The 19,563-nt window shown below is 38.5% G+C and overlaps 1 protein-coding gene across 3 annotated transcripts in view; it reads left to right on the plus strand.

Annotated features, from left to right (window-relative positions):
- The window catches only part of CERKL (CERK like autophagy regulator), a 142,538-nt gene that overhangs the window by 85,797 nt on the left and 37,178 nt on the right, over window positions 1-19,563 (plus strand). The gene's annotated exons all lie outside the window — the stretch shown is intronic.

A 19,563-nucleotide genomic window follows, 5' to 3' on the forward strand; every position in this document is an offset into this window, starting at 1 on the left:
GCCACCAAAACATCTGGCCTTAGAAAACAATGGGGAATATGTCCAGGAGAACCACAGAGCTGTAGGGAATGGAGAACCTGTTCTTGAAGGGCTTGCATGCAGACTCAGGGACTCCAATGCAAAAGCATCAGTCTGAAAAGTGCATAAACCACATGTGAATACTAATCTTAAAGCATCTACTGGAGAGGCAGGAATCTGCCAGGACTCTCTCCACCACATTTGTTGAGCTCATGCAACCCACACAGGGGATGCCCCTTGAGCACCTGTCTCTGGTGGCCGGTGGGGGTGCAGTTGTACTTCTGGGCCCCAGGGATTTTATCCTACAAAAAGCCACTCCTTCAAGACTGGGAGAAGTAGCTGTTTTGCCTAATGCATAGAAACAAACACAGAGAGGAGTCGGGCAAAAATGAGGAAATGAAAGAATAAGACAAAACCTCAGAAAAAGATCTTAATGAAATGGAGATATCAGGAATCTACCTGATAAGGAATTCAAAGTAATGGTTGTAAAGATACTCACTGAACTCAAGAAAAGCATAGATGAACACAGTGAGAACTTCAATAAAGAGGTAGAAAACATAAGAAAATACCACAAGAAAGTACCAAATAGAAATGACAGAATTAAAGAATACAATATCTGAACTGAAAAAATACAGAGGTTCAACAGCAGACTGGATGAAGCATAAGAAAAGATCAGCAAGCTGGAAGACAAAGCAATGGAACTCACTCAGAAAGAGCATGTATACACACACACATACACACACACACACACACACACACACACACACACACACATGCCCCCTTTGGGCCAACATCAAGTAGAATAACATTTGCATTATAGGGGTCCTAGAAGGAGAAGAGAGAAAGGAGCAGAAAACTTATTTGAAGAAATATGACTGAAAACATTCCTAATCTAGGGAAGAAAACAGACATCAAGGTCCAGGAAGCCTGAAGAGTTACAAATAAGATGAACCTAAAGAGGTCCACAGTAAGACACATTATAAGTAAAATATCAAAAGTTAAGAGAGAATCTTAAAAGTAGCAAGAAGAAAACAACTGGTAACATACAAGGGAAACCCCATAAGGCTATCGGCAAATTTTTCAGCATAAACTTTGCAGGTTAGAAGGGTATACTACAAAGCTATAGTAATTAAAACAGTCTATTGTTGGCATAAAAACAGACACATAGATCAATGGAACAGAATAGAGAGCCCAGAAATAAACCTATGCATTATATGGTCAATTAATTTATGACAAAGGAGGCAAGAATATGCAATGGGGAAAGGACAGTCTCTTTAATAAATGGTGTTTGGAAATCTGGACAGCTACATGCAAAACAATGAAACTGGACCACTGTTTATACCATATACAAATATTTACTCAAAATGGAATAAAGATTTGGATGTAAGACGTGAAACTATAAATATCCTAGAAGAAAACGTATGCAGTGAACTCATGGACATTGGTCCTAGCGATATATATATATTTTTGATCTGAATACAAAGGCAAGGGCAAGAAAAACAAAGATAGCAAATGGGACTACATTAAACTAAAAAGTTTCTGCACAGTGAAGGAAACCGTCAACAAATACAAAGGCAGCCTACTGAATAGGAGAAGATATTTGCAAATCATATATCCAATAAAGGGTTAATATCCAAAATATATTTATAAGGAACTCACACTATAACAAAAAAACAAACACTCTGATTAAAAAATGGGCAGAGTATCTGAATAGACTTTTTTTTTAAAAGAAAACATACAGATGGCCAACAGACATATGAAAAGATGCTCAGCATCATTAATAATCAGGAAAATGCAAATCAAAACCACAATGAGATAATCACCTCACACCCATCAGAATCGCTATTATCAAAAAGACAAAAAATGTTGGCAAGGATGTGGAGAAAAGGGAACCCTCATGCACTGTTAGTGGGAATGTAAATGTTGCAACCACTATGGAAAACAATATGAAGGTACCTCAAAAATTGAGAATGGAACTGTGATGTGATCTGGCAATTCCACTTTTGGATATCTATCCAAAGAAAACAAAAACAGTAATTTGAAAATGTATATGCCCCCCTGTGTTTATTATGGCATTATTTACAATAGTTAAGATTTGGAAAGATCCTGTGTCCACTGATGAATGAATGGTTAAAGAAGATGTGGTACATATATACAACAGAATACTACTCAGTCATAAAAACGGAATGAAATTTAGCCATTTGCAAAAACATGGATGGATATTGAGGGTATTACGCTAAGCGAAATAAGTCCTAGTAAGACAAATACTATGTGATTTACTTATATGTGGAATCTAAAAAATCAGATAAAACAAAACCCAGGCTCATGGGTACAGAGAACAGATTGATGATTGCCAGAGGGGAGGGGTATAAGGACTAAGGTGAAATGAGTATAGGGGAGCAGGAAGTACAAACTTTCAGGTATAAAATAAATAAGTCATTAGGATATAATGTACAGCATGGAGAATACATTCAGTGATATTTTATAACTCTGTTGAATATGATAACTAGACTTATTGCAGTGAATATTTTACAGTATATACAAATGTCACATATCTATGTTGTACACATGAAAGTAATAAAATTGTATATCAGTTAAATTCAATGAAAAAATTAAAAAGTTTATTAAATTCTCTAATATTTTCATAATTTCATGGCTTGAGATGGGTTAAATGTACAATTATTTCATCAAATCGGATTTTCATAAAGTTAGTCGTATTTAAATGCTAATTATTTTAACTAATTCTGTGGTCAACTTCTAAGCAGAGCAAGGGAATAAAAAACTTTCCTGAAGCCAGTAACATGTATTTCTTTTCAGTCTGGGTTTTGTATTGGGGAAAGTGATATAGTGAACAAAATAAATAAAAATTTATTTTATCAAGATTATTATAAAAATCTGGTAAAAATAAATGGATGATATATTTTGTTAAATTTTCTTTCTTTTTCTCTTCTTTCTGTTTGTTCTGCCTCTGTCTACATAGTCTTAACGCCCTTATTGTTTAAATACTGAAGTATTGAGGTGATTATTCCTGGCAGCAGGTGATTCTTTCTACTAATTGCTGCTCAGTCCATTTCAGCTCTTAGAAATAGAGATATGTCACATTGGTGGGCTGCATGTGCATTCAGAAGTTATTGAGCTTGTTTGTTACTTTAAGTAGATTATATAGCATTTAGATTGTTTTCATTGGTATGTGTAAAGATGCGCATCAATTAGCTTTTGCTAATAATAAAGTGAAATTGATGCACTTAAATATATATCATGTAATATAAAATACTTCCAACTCTGAGTGCTGCTGGGAAGTTGTCAAATCTTATGTGTGAAAGGTTTTACCATCACTGTTACACATTAACTGGGTATAGTTTAATATTAATAGTTCCTGAGAATTGTGGCTAACTGAGGTCTTTATTTCCTGTGTATGGATTTTTGACTTGCAACAATTTGGTTGCTTTTCTGTGTAAAATGGTTGTGACTATATGCAAGACTATGACAAGGTTCTGGGCTCTTAATTTTGATGAACACCATGCCATTTCCATCATGCTGCACTCAAAACAGCACAGATGTGAGTCTGGGAGTGGCGTCCCCACTGCTCTCATGAGCCTTTGTTTGGAGAACACCCTGATTAACCCCCACCCTTCATGGTTCATTGACTCACTGATAGATCAAGTTTAAACTAGTACATATTAGCACATTTGTTACTAACGGAGGAACAGTTGGCCATTCTGTTTTACATTGCTTGTTCACTGCAAACTGGTGTGCTAAAAAGGTCTATACTCTAGAGTCTGAATTGAGAGGCTACCAAAAGACTGAGAACCAAGTCAGATGCATATTAATGTTGAATCATATCTATAGTTTAGTCTTGGATTATCTTTTGGGGGGATGCTTATACTATTGTAAAATTATGAATGAATGATAATAATCACTTTCAGATTCATTTTTTCAGAGTTCAGGGGATTTATGTGTCTCTATACAGCTTTCATATTAAACAGTTTGTCATAATTGGACGAGAGAAGAGCAAGGTTGTGACTGCCTGATGCTTCACATCATCTCATTCTAAAAATGTCTTCCGTAGAGTTCTTTGTAGCTAGTAATTTACATAAATCTTTACAGTGAACTATATTTCTATAGTACAAGAGAATGTTTATTGTTTGGGCAAGAGATCTAGGATGCATGTCTATTTTCCCACAGATGAAATTAAAATGTCTCCTTTTTCTTTATCAATCAATAAATAAATTTCATAAAACTTAGAGAACTTCCTCCTCTTTTTTACCTTCCTAACCTAGTTTTCAAAGTCTACAAATTCTTTTAACTGTTACAGTTCTTTTTGTGGAAGATAGGTTTATCAGATTATTTGGCAGACTCACCTGGTGAATTTTGTCTTGGTATAGATCATCTATACCATTTTTCTAGATTCCACATTTATGCATTTTTATACGATATTTGCTTTTCTCTTTCTGACTTACTTTACTCTGTATGACACACTCTAGGTCCATCCACGTCTCTACAAATGACCCAATTTCATTTATTTTTATGGCTGAGTAATATTCCATTGTATATATGTACCACATCTTCTTTATCCATTCCTCTGTTGAGACATTTAGGTTGCTTCCATGTCCTGGCTATTGTAAATAGTGCTGCTTTGAACACTGGGGTGCATGTGTTTTTTTTGAATTGTGGTTTTCTCCCGATATATGGCCGGGAGTGGGATTGCTGGATCATATGGTAGTTCTATTTTTAGTTTTTTAAGGAACCTTCATACTGTTTTCCTCAATGCAAATTGATAGTGTCTGTATCAATTTACATTCCACCACACATGTAGGAGAGTTCCCTTTTCTCCATGCCCTCTCCAGCTGTTATCATTTGTAGACTTTTGATGACGGCCATTCTGACTGGTGTGAGGTGATATCTCATTGTAGTTTTAATTTGAATTTCTCTAATAATTAGTGATGTTGAGCATCTTTTCATGTGTTTGTTGGCCATCTGTATGTCATCATCTTTACACACTGGTGCCATCCTGTTGGTTATCTGCCTCTTTGCGTTGTCCTTTTTCATGTGAGATGATGGCACACAAGTGCCCTGATGGGGCTGAAGGACAGCACTCCCAGTCCAAGCCTAAGATGGGACAACTGAGGTTGTTTTTCGAAACCAACTAGTACCATGTGCAGTAAAGGCAGTTTCTTTCTGGCCCACTTCCTGATTTTTTAATAACTGATGATTTTTTTTTGGAGGGCAAACTGATTTATTTTAAATTCTGAGCAAAAGGGTTAGTATTTATTTTCATTGTTGCTGTAAATTTAATTTAGAAAAGATTTCCCCAGCTCTTAAAAAATTCTTCTGGTCATAAGTTTGTATATATAGGAAGTAAATATGAGTTAGTGATTGAATTATTTTTTAAAAGCTTAACTTGGCAGCAATAAGAGGTTGTTTGACTTTTCATGCTAAATGTTTCTTTCAAAGGATATAAATGTCTATTGCAAAACCTACTGTTGATAAATCTTTGGTTCTTTGTGAAGTATTTGCCTTAGTCTTTTTGTTTTACTTTAAGAATTAATGTAAGTGGTTATGTTTCTGGACTTACTTTATATCACAGCAATTTTAAAAGGAAGGCTTTTTGCTTAAATGTTGATCTCTTGTTTTCTTTAATGCAATTGGAATTACAGTCTTATAATTTATTTTTTCTTTAATTTTTGGTTTATTTTTAAAAAGACTACACACACACACACACACACACACACACACACACACACACACACATGGCTTCTGTTGTGTGCCACATACGATTCTGGGAGCTAGTAATACAGCAGAGAGCAGAACCACAAAGTCTTTGACCTCAAGTAGCTTATGTTCTAGTGGTAGTGGAGTGTCTTAGTCTGTTTGGGGTGGTATAACAAAGTACCATAGAAAGGGTGGCTTATAAATAACAGAAATTTACTTCTCACAGTCCTGGAGGCTTGAAGTCTGAGCTCAGGGTGCCAGCGTGGTCAGGTTCTGGTGAGAGCCCTATTCTTGTGTCTTCACATGGCAGAAATAAAACTAGAGCCCTCTGGGGTCTCCTTTATAAAAGCACTAATCCCATTCATAAGGGCTCAACCCTCATCACCTAATTACCTCCCAAAGGCCCAAACTCCTAATACCTCACATTGGGGGACTAGGATGTCAACATATAAATTTGGGGGCGGGACACAAGAATTTAATTCATAAGAAGAGGGAATTGAAAAAAATGTCAAATATATTTATGATGTGAAATGTACACAGGTGGTCAAGGAAGAGACTTCATGGGCTGTGAAGTGTTAGAAAAGAGCTGAAATTAACAGGGAGCCATATGGATATGGAAATGTTCCAAGCAGAGGGAACAGTAAGTGCAAAAGCTTGAGCAAGAAAGCTTGTGCAGAGTAGGGTCAACGTGCAGAGTAAAGTCAACAGGGAGCCAAATAATTGGAAATGACGTCACAGAGGTGGCTGGGAGTAGCCATGAAGGATCTTGCAAGATTTGTATGATTTTTTACTTTTATTCTGAGAAGAATGGGGGCTCATTGGGGAGTTTTAAGCAGAGGAGCGACATGGTCTGACTTACTTTCAAAATGGATATTCTGGCTGCCAAGTAGAGAGTAGATTTTGTGAGTGGGTGAGTGGGTGCAGCAGGAGACCAGTTAAGTGAAATTAGTATAATCCGGGCAAGAGATGGTGGCTTAAATCAGGGTAGGAGCGGGAGACATGGTATGAAGTGGTTGGTCTTTGCATTTGTTTTTGAAGATAGAAATGGCTGGATTTACTGACTTAGTGGATACGGGGGATATTGAAAAAAAAAAATCAAGGATGACACCAAGATATTTTTTACTCTATTATGAAAAATTATCAAACATCAAGGTGCCCATTATAATGTTTTTAGATTTTCTGTATTTCTGTTACCTAGATTCAATAGTTCTTAACATTCTTCCATAGTGACTTCAAACATTTTATTCTGTCAATGTGTTTTAAAGTAAATTATAAACATCATTATATTTTTCCCAGAAATATTTCAATATGCATCTCTAAAAACAGAAATTTTACAGATAACAAAATATCATTATCCTATAAAATGAATGAACAGTAGTTGCTTATTATGATCTAATACCTGGTCCACATTGAAATTTCCCCCGTTTTCCAGAATGTCTTTTATAGCTGATTTGTAACCATCAGTGTCCAGTCAAATGCATTTAAATGACAACACTACAACATGTTCTTCCTCATCTTTTATATCCTCTCGGACACTGATTTATGGAAGAGACTGGATTATTTGTCCTGTAGACATTTTAGTGTTCATAAGAAACATTTAGCCCATTTAAATATAGATTATTGGTCCTTACTCCCAGAAATTTTGATTCAGTGGATCTGGTGTGGGCCTTTCTAATGAGCTGCTGCGTGATACTGGGGTGTCATTGTGGAGACCACAGACTTTGAGCAGTACTGCTATGCTCCTATCTGATTGCTTCCTGGGGGAATCATTTAACTTGTTCTTCTATTCTCTGTATTTACTATAAACTGGATTTTCAATCTAAAGACTTAATTAGATTTATGTTATAAATTTTGGGCAAGGATACTTCATAAGTGGTATGTGGACTCATTTTTTATCATCTCAGGTGGTACATAATGGATGTCTGACTTCCCTACTGTTAATGAGGCCAAGATGACTTCCCCAAGGCTAAGACTGATCCCTGAATCAAGGAGGTGAAAAAGCTTGATCCCTCCATTGTAATGTCTCTATTTGAAACTAGCAGATAATTTGTTGGGTGGTACTCAGGGACCAAGGGAATGTCTAGTCCTCAGTAAATATTTCATCTAACGGTTTTAACATGCATTGATTATCCTTGCCTGAACTGATTATTTAACTAGGGGTAGATCATGGAGATTTTCTAATTCAACCATTCTTCCTAAATGAGTGCTATTCTTTTTCTAAAAAATGATGTTGCTTCTGTAACTGGTACTGTTTGGTTAGCTAGGAGTATAGTGCATATTAGAAAGGCAGGATAAATGCTTAAGTAGTTGTTCAAAGTAAAGTGAAATTTCTGACTGGAGTGAGTGGAAGGATGAAGTTGTCGTTTAGTGAGAAGTGGAAGATGGTGGGTAGACAGACCAGGTTTAGTGGGGAAAAGCAGAATTTCAGTTTTGAATATGTTAAATTTGAGATGTCTGTTAAACAGTTGTATTGATCAAAGTTCAATTGATATAAAATACTCTAGCTATTTTAAATAGAAAGCTGTTTTATACAGATAATATTATTAACGGGCTAGAAGAGAAGGTTCTAGGGCATCGAATGTGCTGGTGGCCTACAACTGTTGCTGGTTGCTTTCTTCCCCCTCACCCCACATGTATGGCCTCATGAGACATTTTCTCTGACCAGTTGCCTAAGGGAACTAAATGGGGCCTAGTTCAGAGACAGCTCTGTATGGTATAATAGAAGTGAGCTCCTGAAGCATTACAGCTCCACACAAGGTGTTCCTAAAAGATAGTAGGGAAGGGAGATCCTTCTGGTAGTCAGAACTTCAAACAGTTGATACTAGTTGTTAAGGAGTGATGGCCACAGGGATTGATGTATCTCAATGCATAAACAGTGGCGAAGAGCTTGGCCAAATAGTTGGAAGTAAAAATTTGGAGGGTTGGTGGCAAAACTGTATAAAGCAAAAGTATATGGATGACTTTCACAGAATAAGAACAGAATATGAGATTTAAGTTTTATGTAAATGCTCACCAAAGAAAATTTATTCTCTAGAAATAACCAGGTATGTAAGATGCTCCATTCTATAGATGTTTGTCAGCATCTTTTCAGAGCAAACCCAGGGCTTGCACAATGAACATATAAACAAAGTGGCCTTAAAGCAGGAAGGAGAAAAATACAGGGATTTAGCAATAACTTCTGCTCACCAAGGCTGATTTGACTACCACCGTTGCTGAGTACTCTGCCTGCAAGCAGATCAGCCTTGAGCCCTGGATACACCCCATATCCCAGGGCAACCAGTCCACCACTTGGTGGCAGGTTGATACATTGAATCCTCTCCTTTGTGAAAGGTCAGTGGCTTGGCCTCATTGCTATGAATGCCTACTTCTGGTATGGATTTGCATTTCCTGTCCACCATGTTTCTGCCAACACTACCATTGGTGGCCCTACTAAATGCCGTGTTCAGTGAATTTGCATCCTATACAATACTGCTGTTGATCAAGGAACTCATTCACATCAAAACTAGTGAAACAGTTGGCTGACAAGTATGGGATTCACTAGTCTTACCATTTTTCCTATTTTATAATATTGTCTTCCACCTGGGAGACCAAATCTTGTGATATTAAAGTAGTTTTTAGTTCCATAAACAGAATACATGGGTCTATGGACTAATGAATGAGTTAAGATAGAAGTGACATTTCTTATCTCCACCTTTTGTGACCCACTCGTAATATTTTTGCTTCCGGCCTCTACAACTTTGAACTCTGCTGATTTAGAGCTTTTTTTTTTTTTTTTTTTTTTTTGCGGTACGCGGGCCTCTCACTGTTGTGGCCTCTCCCGTTGCGGAGCACAGGCTCCGGACGCGCAGGCTCAGCGGCCATGGCCCACGGGCCCAGCCACTCCGCGGCATGTGGGATCCTCCCGGACCGGGGCACGAACCCGCATCCCCTGCATCGGCAGGCGGACTCTCAACCACTGCGCCACCAGGGAAGCCCTGATTTAGAGCTTTTAGTTTAAAAGAATACTTTCATATGGGAACATGACAGTGGTTCAATTGAATTGGACATTGAAAACTACCTGACCACATTATTGAACCATATCACTGCACCAGCAAGTGAAAAAATAATAATGAAGTTGCTCTGCTGGCAAAGGTGATCAGTCCTGATTATCGGGGGGAAGCAGTGTTGTTACTACTCCTCAGTAGGAGAATGATATTTAGAACCCAGAAGGCAACCTGGGCTGCCTCTTAGGAGCAGGATGAAATAAATGAACACATCGTCTAGGAAAATAAAAATGGCCAAACTGACTCCAGAAGACATAGATAATGTTAAAGACCAGTTATCACCAAAGAAGCAGAAATTTTTTGTTACTCCTAAAAAAAGCACCAACTCTGATATTTTCACAGGGATATGCACCATACCTTTAAGGAACAGGAAAACTTCAATACTATTTAAATTATTCTGGAGCATAGGAAAATATGGAAAACTCCCAGATTTTATTTCTAGAGCTTGCATGAAATGAATACCAACATCTGACAATGAAGTCCGAAGAAGGAAAAGTATAGATTGATTTTACTTATGAGTGTCAAACGACCCTTAATAAAATAAGAATAGATGGCTGTGTTATCAACATGATAAATATATATCTCATTTTAAAGCCAATAATAGGAGAAACACGTGAGGGAGTCCCATTAAATTTTGAAACTGACAACAGTATCCTTCATCGGCACTGTTGGTCACATTCTTCTGGTGAAACCCACCAATGCAAGTAGACTAGAGAAGAACATGAATTCGTGTGACAGTTGGAAAGAGGAAAGTGAAATTACCATTATTTGAAGATGAAATAACTATTAGACAGGAAAATCCAAGAGAATAAGGGAAAATCTATGATGAACAATGAGAAAATTCAGTGCTAGGTGTAGAAATCTAATGGTTTTGATATATGGCGTCAAGAGTCAGTTAGGAGATGGAGTTAGAAACATATTGACAGCAGCGGCAAAAAAAGGTGAAAAACCTAGACTTATTCAGCATTTATCTGAAAAATGTTTACCATGGTACTTAGGGACACAGGAGACTTAAAATGGAAAAGCATACCATGTTTCTGTAAAGAAAGACTGAATCTCATAAAAGTGTTAACAGCCCTTAAGATAATATATATTTAACGTAATCCGAATAAAATACCAGGAGAATTTTTTCACACTAGACAAACTGATTTTAAAGATCATGTGTAAAAATAGACATGGAAATTCTTAAAAGTAGTAAGGAACTCTATCAGCTACTAAGTCATGTTATGAAACTATAATATTTAAGACATTATGATACTGGCATATGAATAAATCAATAGATCTCAGACTAGACACTCAAGAAGAGATTCAAATACATCCAGAAATTTAGTATATCTAAAGGTGGCATTTGAAATCTGTAGGAGAAAGACTGATTATGCCATGAGTTATGTTGGGACATATAGATAGCCACCTGGAAAAAAGTAAAGTCAACTCCCAATTTTGTATCATCTATCAAAATAAATTTCAGATAGTATTAAATAAAATATGAAATTGAGACCATAAAATTATTAGAAAAATATAGGGGATTTTTTTTTGTCACAAAGGGAGCTTTTAAATATGACACAAAACCCAGAAACCATAAAAGAGGTGATAAATTCAACTATAGGCACATAAAAATGAAAACGTTTGACATAGAGAAAACAGCATAAATAAAATTAAAAGCACTAAATGACACGCGGGGAAAATTATTTGTAACTCACACAAGTAAAAGGTTGATACTGTATGGAGCACTGTTACAATTAACATGACAAACAGTACAAAGAAAGAATTGGCTAATGATATAAACGGACAGTTCATGGAAAAATATAAGTAGCTCTTAAACATTTGCAAAGTTTCTCAGCCTCTCTCATAATAAGAGAAATGTAAATTGAAATTAGAGTGATATGTGGTTTTTCACCCCTCAGATTGTCAAAGATCAAAATTTTGAAAATTTACAAGGTTTACAAGGGTGTAAGAAAACACCCTTGTAAATTGGTAGTAAAAATAATAGGTAAACTGAGTACTTACTATGTGCCATGCACTTTTCTAAGTACTTTACACGTATTTAATCATCACAGTTTGTGAGAGGCACTCTTATTATCCCCATTTTACAGATAAGGAAACTGAAGAACAGAGAAGTTAAACAATAACCCAAAGTCACACAGTTGGCAAATGGAGGAGCCAAGATTTAAGATCAATTACTTTTACTCTAGCATTTACTTTTTTTTCAGTCACAAGTCTAAATTTCTATGGCAAGTGATTTGGGAATATGCACTCTAAATTGTACATACCCTTTGACCCAGTGTTTCTACTTCTAGAAGTTTGTCCTGCAGTTTTATGTAAATAGACGCTCATTGCAGCTGTATTTGCAGTAACGGAAGATTGGAAACAACCTAAATACCCATCCCCAGGGAACTAGTTAATTAAATTGAGGTTTATCCATACAAAGAAAACTAGGCAGCTTTAAACAAAGTAAGATAGCACTCTATGTAATGATATGGAATTATCTCCAAAATATTGTAAAAGGAAAAACAAGGCACAGAATAGTGGGTTGGGATGCTACCATCTATGTAAAAAGTCACAGAACGTATACCTACATTTTTGTATATGCAGAGAATAGATTCTTGACATGATGCCAGTGGTTGCCCCTCAGGAAGGGAACTAGATACCAGGGAATGAGCTGAATAATAAGATTTTTGAATTCTGTATAACGTGTGTATTTTAATTTGTACAGAAAATAATTGTGTATATGGTTCTCAGATATAGAGACATTTGCATTGTGGTCACTTGGTGAAGAGTGTAACCAAGTGCCATAGGCAGACCTGGGTTCAGACTCCAACACTGGATGGTTACCAGACGGAAAGGGGCTTTGGAACAACTGTAGTTCCGGGCAACTTTGCTTCTTCCCTAACTTGGATATTGACCAGAGGGAAGACGGAATCCATAGAGCTTTTTGTGCTTGAGTGGTAAGACTTTGAGTGGTAAGAGTCCACTCATCACTGCCCCACTCTCCAATCCCAACTGCTGCACACAATTTTTATCTCTTGACACACACTGTATTGCCGCCTGAGGCCCTTCATCACCTAGACTCTCATCCCTCTAAGGCCCTCTCTGTGTACCGCCTAACCTGACACCATCCCCTACTCTCCTCAACTCCAGACACCATTTTATTTTTGCCCTGTGGAGCGAACGATTCATCATTAGCAAAATCTATATTGTCAACCACTTTTCCAAATATCCCCCTTTTGCTTTAGTAGAGAGACACAGCTCTTCCGGGAGCTTATAGCGTCCCCTGCAGTCCTCTTCTTTCATACAACTGGTGCTGGAGGTGCTGTTGATGTCTTGAAGTCTTCTTGCATCTCACTGATATTTGGGGACCATTTTCTCAGCGTACTCTCTTAAAAATCCTCAGCATTCAAGCTCAGCCCATCAGACACACCTGCTAGCATTACTTGCAGTCCTGTACAGCCTGCTGCATCCTTCTGCCAGTCCTTGAAGACTTTAGCTCCTGCCTCACTGTCACTCCCTCCAATACTACTGCTGTCATAATTTTTTGTGTTTTTTTTGTACATTTCTCTCAGTTTTTACCTCTTCTCCTTCAGAGATCTTGACAGGTATTTCACTTTCCCCATTTTCTCCCATAATCATATTTCTAGTACAGTAGTTCTCAACGTGTGGCCCCCTGGACCAACATCATCAGCGTCACCTGGGAATTAGTTATAAATTCTCAGACCCCACCGCAGACTACTGAGTCCAGAACTCTGGGGCTGGGACCCAGAAATCTCTGTATTAAGAAGCTCCTTTTTGTGATTCTGATGAATGTGGAAGTTCATCAGATCTTGTTATTGTCCCTAGCAATAACACTCTGTCTCAATTTTAATCATCCTACCCCCCGTGTGGCTACTGCCTTCTGCCTTCCTAGCTCACCAGATCAACTCTCCCAACCCCTATAATCCTTCAGCCCCACTGAGACCACAATTTACTGTTCTTGCCGCTTTTCACTAGTCCTTAGCCCTCTTATGTCCTTACTTTCCCCTTTTTCAGCCACACATGTGACTACTCTTTGTTCTCTTTCATATACCATATCAAAATAGGAAACAAATCTTATCCATTCTCCCTTCAAAATATATCTAAGTATACTCAAAATACATTCAAAAGTTGCTAAGAAAGTAAATCTTAGAAGTTCTCATCACAAGAAAAAAAATTTTTTGTAACTCTGTGGTGACAGATGGTAACTAGAATTATTGTGGTGATTATTTCCCAATGGATACAAACGTTGAATCATTATATTGTACACCCAAAACTAGTATAATGTGTATGTCAGTTATACTTCAATGAGGAGATATATCTACAATCTAACTTTTCTTATAATGTCCACTTCAACCACTGTGTCTAAGCTCACAGTTAGAATATTGCCAGTGTTCTTTACTCTGTTAGTCCTTATAACTGTGTCTACTTTCCATATGGCAGCTGAAGTGATCCTTTTAACACCTAAGGCTATGTTGCTGTAAACACTGCTCAAAATTCTCCATGCTTCTTCTCTTACTCAGAACCAAAGCTAAAATCTTTGTAAATGCCTACAAAGCTCTGGGTGATCTGACCTTCCCTGGCCAGCAAGTCATTTCTTCTACCTTTGCCCTCCTTCTCTCCCACAACTGAGCTTCACTTTTTTTTTAAACATCTTTATTGGAGTATAATCGCTTTGTTTACACCATAAACTGTATGGTGTGTTAGTTTCTGCTTTATAACAAAGTGAATCAGCTATACATATATCCCCATATCTCTTGCATCTCCCTCTCTCCCACCCTCCCTATCCCACCCCTCTAGGTGGTCACAAAGCACCGAGCTGATCTCCCTGTGCTATGCAGAAGCTTCCCACTAGCTATCTGTTTTACATTTGGTAGTGTATATATGTCCATGCCACTCTTTCACTTTGTCCCAGCTTACCCTTCACCCTCGCCGTGTCCTCAAGTCCATTCTCTAGTAGGTCTGCGTCTTTATTCCTGTCCTGCCCCTAGGTTCTTCATGACTTTTTTTTTTTTAGATTCCATATATATGTATTAGCATACGGTATTTGTTTTTCTCTTTCTGACTCACTTCACTCTGTATGACAGACTCTAGGTCAATCCACCTTACTACAAAATAGTTCACTTTCACTTCTTTTAATGGCTAATATTCCAATGTATATATGTACCACATCTTCTTTATCCATTCGTCTGTCGATGGACACTTAGGTTGTTTCCAAGTCCTGGCTAGTGTACATAGTGCTGCAATTAACACTGTGGTACATGACTCCCTTTGAATTATGGTTTTCTCAGGGTATATACCCAGTAGTGGGATTGCTGGGTCATATGGTAGTTCTATTTTTAGTTTTTTAAGGAATCTCCATACTGTTCTCCATAGTGGCTGTATCAATTTACATTCCCACCAACAGTGCAAGAGGGTTCCCTTTTCTCCACACCCTCTCCAGCATTTATTGTTTCTAGATTTTTTGATGATGGCTATTCTGACTGGTGTGAGATGATATCTCATTGTAGTTTTGATTTGCATTTCTCTAATGTTTAATGATGTTAAGCATTCTTTCATGTGTTTGTTGGCCATCTGTATATCTTCTTTGGAGAAATGTCTGTTTAGGTCTTCTGCCCATTTTTGGATTGGGTTGTTTGTTTTTTTTTGATATTGAGCTGCATGAGCTGCTTGTAAATTTTGGAGATTAATCCTTTGTCAGTTGCTTCATTTGCAAATATTTTCTCCCATTCTGAGGGTTGTCTTTTCATCTTGTTTATGGTTTCCTTTGCTGTGCAAAAACTTTTAAGTTTCATTAGGTCCTGAGCTTCACTTTTATCCTTAGAACTTTTTACCACTTAGCATGCTCTGAATTCTCTTGTTTATTTCTGTCTCCTACCATTGGAATGGAAGCTTCATGAGGACAGAGGCTTTTCTTGTTCACTGATAGAACCTCAGCTTCTAGAGCCCTGCCTGGCAAATAACAGGCATGTAGTTATTTGTGAATAAATGAATGGCTGTTATTGTTATCTAGATGACCTAAAGCTAACACTGCCCTTTTATTCACTCATCAAATATTTGATCATCTATTATGTGCCCTGCACTAAGGAAATAGAATGTGGAGAAAAACCCAGAGAGTTTCCAGTCTAATATGGAAGAATAATTAATAAATAGATATAAAATAACAGCAGTGTAAGAATCAAGATTGGGAAGTATATGGACTTGTGAGAACAAATGATAAGGGGGAAATGACCTAGCTGAAGTCACAAAGCCAAGGAAGTCATGGTAGGCTTTCCCTAGAAACAATGACTGATGTGAGATCAAGGCAAAGAGAAGAGGGGGTTAATTGGGCAAAGTGGCTATGGTGGCAGCTGGTGTAGGTGGGCAGCTAGTGGGGAGAGCAGGTGCAAGGACCCTGTGGTAGAGGGAACAAAGGAGTTCAAGAAACTGAATGGAATAGGAGGAGGCTTGAGGAGGGAGCGTGGAAGGAGAGAAGGATGGAGATTTGTTAATTATGTCTCTTTATTCCACTTAATTAAGAACATTTAAAAAATCCGACTTTATTCGGTAGAGATCTCCATCCTGATCTCTAAATTGATTTCAAATTGCTACCTAATTCATATATACTTAGACTCTATCTTCATAGTCATCATATTAGATGCATCTAAAAGAAAAAGAGAAATGAGGAAATGAATACGTGCTCTGGTAAAGAAAAAAATATTGGCTTTGTTGACTTGTATTTAAAAACCCCTTGATTGACCAGAATGTCTAAGGAATAGGACTTTCTGATTAATTTAGTTTTCATTGCTGTTGTTGTTAACTGAGGCTTAAAAATAAAATTATTTTGCTTAAATCCTTTTAGAAAGTCTTTAAAAATAATTTTAGCCCCTTTCCTGCCATTTTAAGAAGATTGTGTCACAAAGATTGGGTGGGACGTATAGCGTGCACTTTTATACATATGTTTAAGGTCTACAAGCCTTTGACTGCAATGTGCTTATCCTCACTAACCCCAAATGACTGTTTCTCATCTCCACAAACGTCTGTTCCTCCACAGTCATGCTATAAGAAAAGGGGGAAATAAAAGTTGGTTTGTATGACAGCATTTGGGGACTGCAATTTGGTGGCTAGACACCTTCCTTACTGGGTCTGTCCCTGCTGGAGAAATGAGGGTATTCCAACAAATTTACCCGCTAAGGGAAACCTAAACAGATCTTTTGTCTGGACTCTGGGGTTTAGAACAAATTTCTGGTCCTTTTCGTGTTTTAATAAAAGTGAGCCCTAAATTAATCTGCTTCGTCCTTTCTGGTTAAAGGACACAAATACTGTCCTTCGTGGCAGTTTTTTTTTTTTTTTTTTTTTTGTGGTACGCGGGCCTCTCACTGTTGTGGCCTCTCCCGTTGAGGAGCACAGGCTCCGGACGCGCAGGCTCAGCGGCCATGGCTCCCGGGCCCAGCCGCTCCGCGGCACGTGGGATCTTCGCGGACCTTCGCGGACCGGGGCACGAACCCGTTTCCCCTGCATCGGCAGGCGGACTCTCAACCACTGCGCCACCAGGGAAGCCCCCTTCATGGCAGTTTTGTTTTGACCTGATCCAGAGTCACATACTGCATTTAGTTGTCACTCTTTAGTCTCCTTTCATCTGGAGCACTTCCTCAATTTTTGTCTTTCATGGCCTTGACATTTTTGAAAAGTTTAAGGCAGGTAATTTGAGAATGCCCCTCAACTTGGGTTTGTCTGAGTGTTTCATCTTGTTAGGTCCACATTATGTATGCACTTGGGGCAGGACTCCCACAGAAGTTGTGTGTCCTTAGTGCTGTGTGTCTTGTACATGAGGCACGTGTGTCGGTTGGTATCACTCAGTTTGTGTCAGTTTGAGTTAACAACACTCAGAGTGTTGTTAACTTTGATCACTTGACTGAGGATGTGTCTGCCCTACTTCCCTACTGTAAATATTCCTTTTTACTTTCTGTAAATAAAGTAATAGGGAAGGACAGAGTTTAAGAATAAGTAAGTATTTTGTTCCCCAACTGACTGTCACCGATGGTTTTAGCATCCATTGCTGATTCTTGCCTAAATCCATCATTATTAGGATGGTTGAAAATAGTGATTTTCTAACTGTAATTTTCCCGTATTTATTAATTGTTACTCTAAGATGAAGTTTTTCCTTTTCCTCCTTTATTTTTATGTGTATTTAGTGTCAGTTTGACTCCCGGAATTGGGTTTTTTAAAAAGTCACTGTAGTATGTATGATGTGTTACTGTCTTTATTCCATTCTGTGTTGTCCCAGGTTTGGCCAGTGGGAGTCCTGAGACATTGAGTCCTTTATCAGAGTTTTCTGTATACATGATAGAAAAAGTCGATAATAGAGGTACAGAGAGTAACACGGGAGCAAGAAGCCAGAGAGGTGAATTCTGTTGGTCAGGAAGGGCTTCAGTGAGGAAGTGGTACTTGAGGTGAGCTTTGAAAAAGTGGTCAGATTTTTACAGGATTGGAGATGAGGCAGAGAAACGGTGAACTGTCTGAACAGAGGAAGGCCTAACAGCTGGTATTCAGCAAGTAATACGGTGGGTCTGGATCGCGAAGGGGAAGTGGAAATGGAACAGAAAACCCTCTGCACTTAGTTTGCTTCGAGCACCTTCTGTGCTGGTCTCACTGCTTGGTATTTCCTCCCTGACTCTACCCCTGCTGTTTCGTTAAGGGGAGGATGAAGTGTGAGGCAGGAGGGAATTACAAGTAGTGAAAACAGCATGAGCCCAAAGCCCCGCTCAAATGCTCCCTTCTCTGGGAAGCCTTTTCCGGATCCCTAATAAGAATTAACCACCCTCCTCTCATCCACTCCCAGGGCACTTTGTGCCTTCGTGTTAACAAATCTGTTCTGTCTTGTACTGGTTCTATTTGTGGATACGTCTTCCCCCTGTAAAGCATGAACACATGTTAATCACTTTCCACCTCTTGCCAGTACTCAGTGCAAATGCTCGACAAGTATTTCTTGAATATGTGTGAGAGAGAGGAGAGAGGATAGGTTGGAGTTGGTTGGGGGAGGCTCTGGATGTCATTTTCAGGGGTCGGGCTTGCCCCACAGGCAGTGATGAGCCTTGGTGCTTTGGACCAGTGCAGGGCTGCTGGGAGCTGTGATGTCTGAGGATATGGTGGAAGAGGGGGCTGCAAGGTACCCATGAGTGGTCCTGGAGAATGCCGAGCCAGAGTGAGACAGCCAGGAAGGGCAGAGGCATGGAAGCAAATAGTTATCACCTCACGAACCTGGGCACTCATTTGAATGTAGGAATTGAAAGAAAAACAAGGAATTGAGGTTACAAGACTGGGTGATTAGGAGACTGGCAGAAGTCTCTCACCAAAATGGGATCCCAGGGCCAAGTACAGAAGAGGTAAGGAGTTCAGCACCGTCCCTTCTGGTCCTCAGCCAAGACACTCCCTGAATTCAAACAATATGTGTTGTTGAAAAATTTTTATTACTTCAAATATGGTAAGAAATAAAATATTGTCTCTACTTGAGGCACAAAAACTGACGTGGGTGTAATGGACATTTTTCTTTTGGCTTTAGTAACGGTTTCATTAAAAATGGATGCTAGTAACTGCTTTTCTAACTTTGAAGCATGGCCCTGTGAGAAGAGCTTACCGTGAAAGAAATAGTCGTCAGCTTTCTTCTGGCTCCTCTGTCCTCTCCTGCCCCTTCCTAACAACGGAAAATTTGCTTTGCACCTGCTCCAACTGGGCTCTAAGTGCTAAGCATCTTGCAAGCCCAGAAAATTGTAGTATCAAATCTCAGCCCCGAACCCCCACTGAG

This window comes from Neophocaena asiaeorientalis, unplaced genomic scaffold, assembly GCF_003031525.2.
Source record: "Neophocaena asiaeorientalis asiaeorientalis breed wild unplaced genomic scaffold, Neophocaena_asiaeorientalis_V1.1 scaffold113, whole genome shotgun sequence".
NCBI classification, from domain to species: domain Eukaryota; kingdom Metazoa; phylum Chordata; class Mammalia; order Artiodactyla; family Phocoenidae; genus Neophocaena; species Neophocaena asiaeorientalis.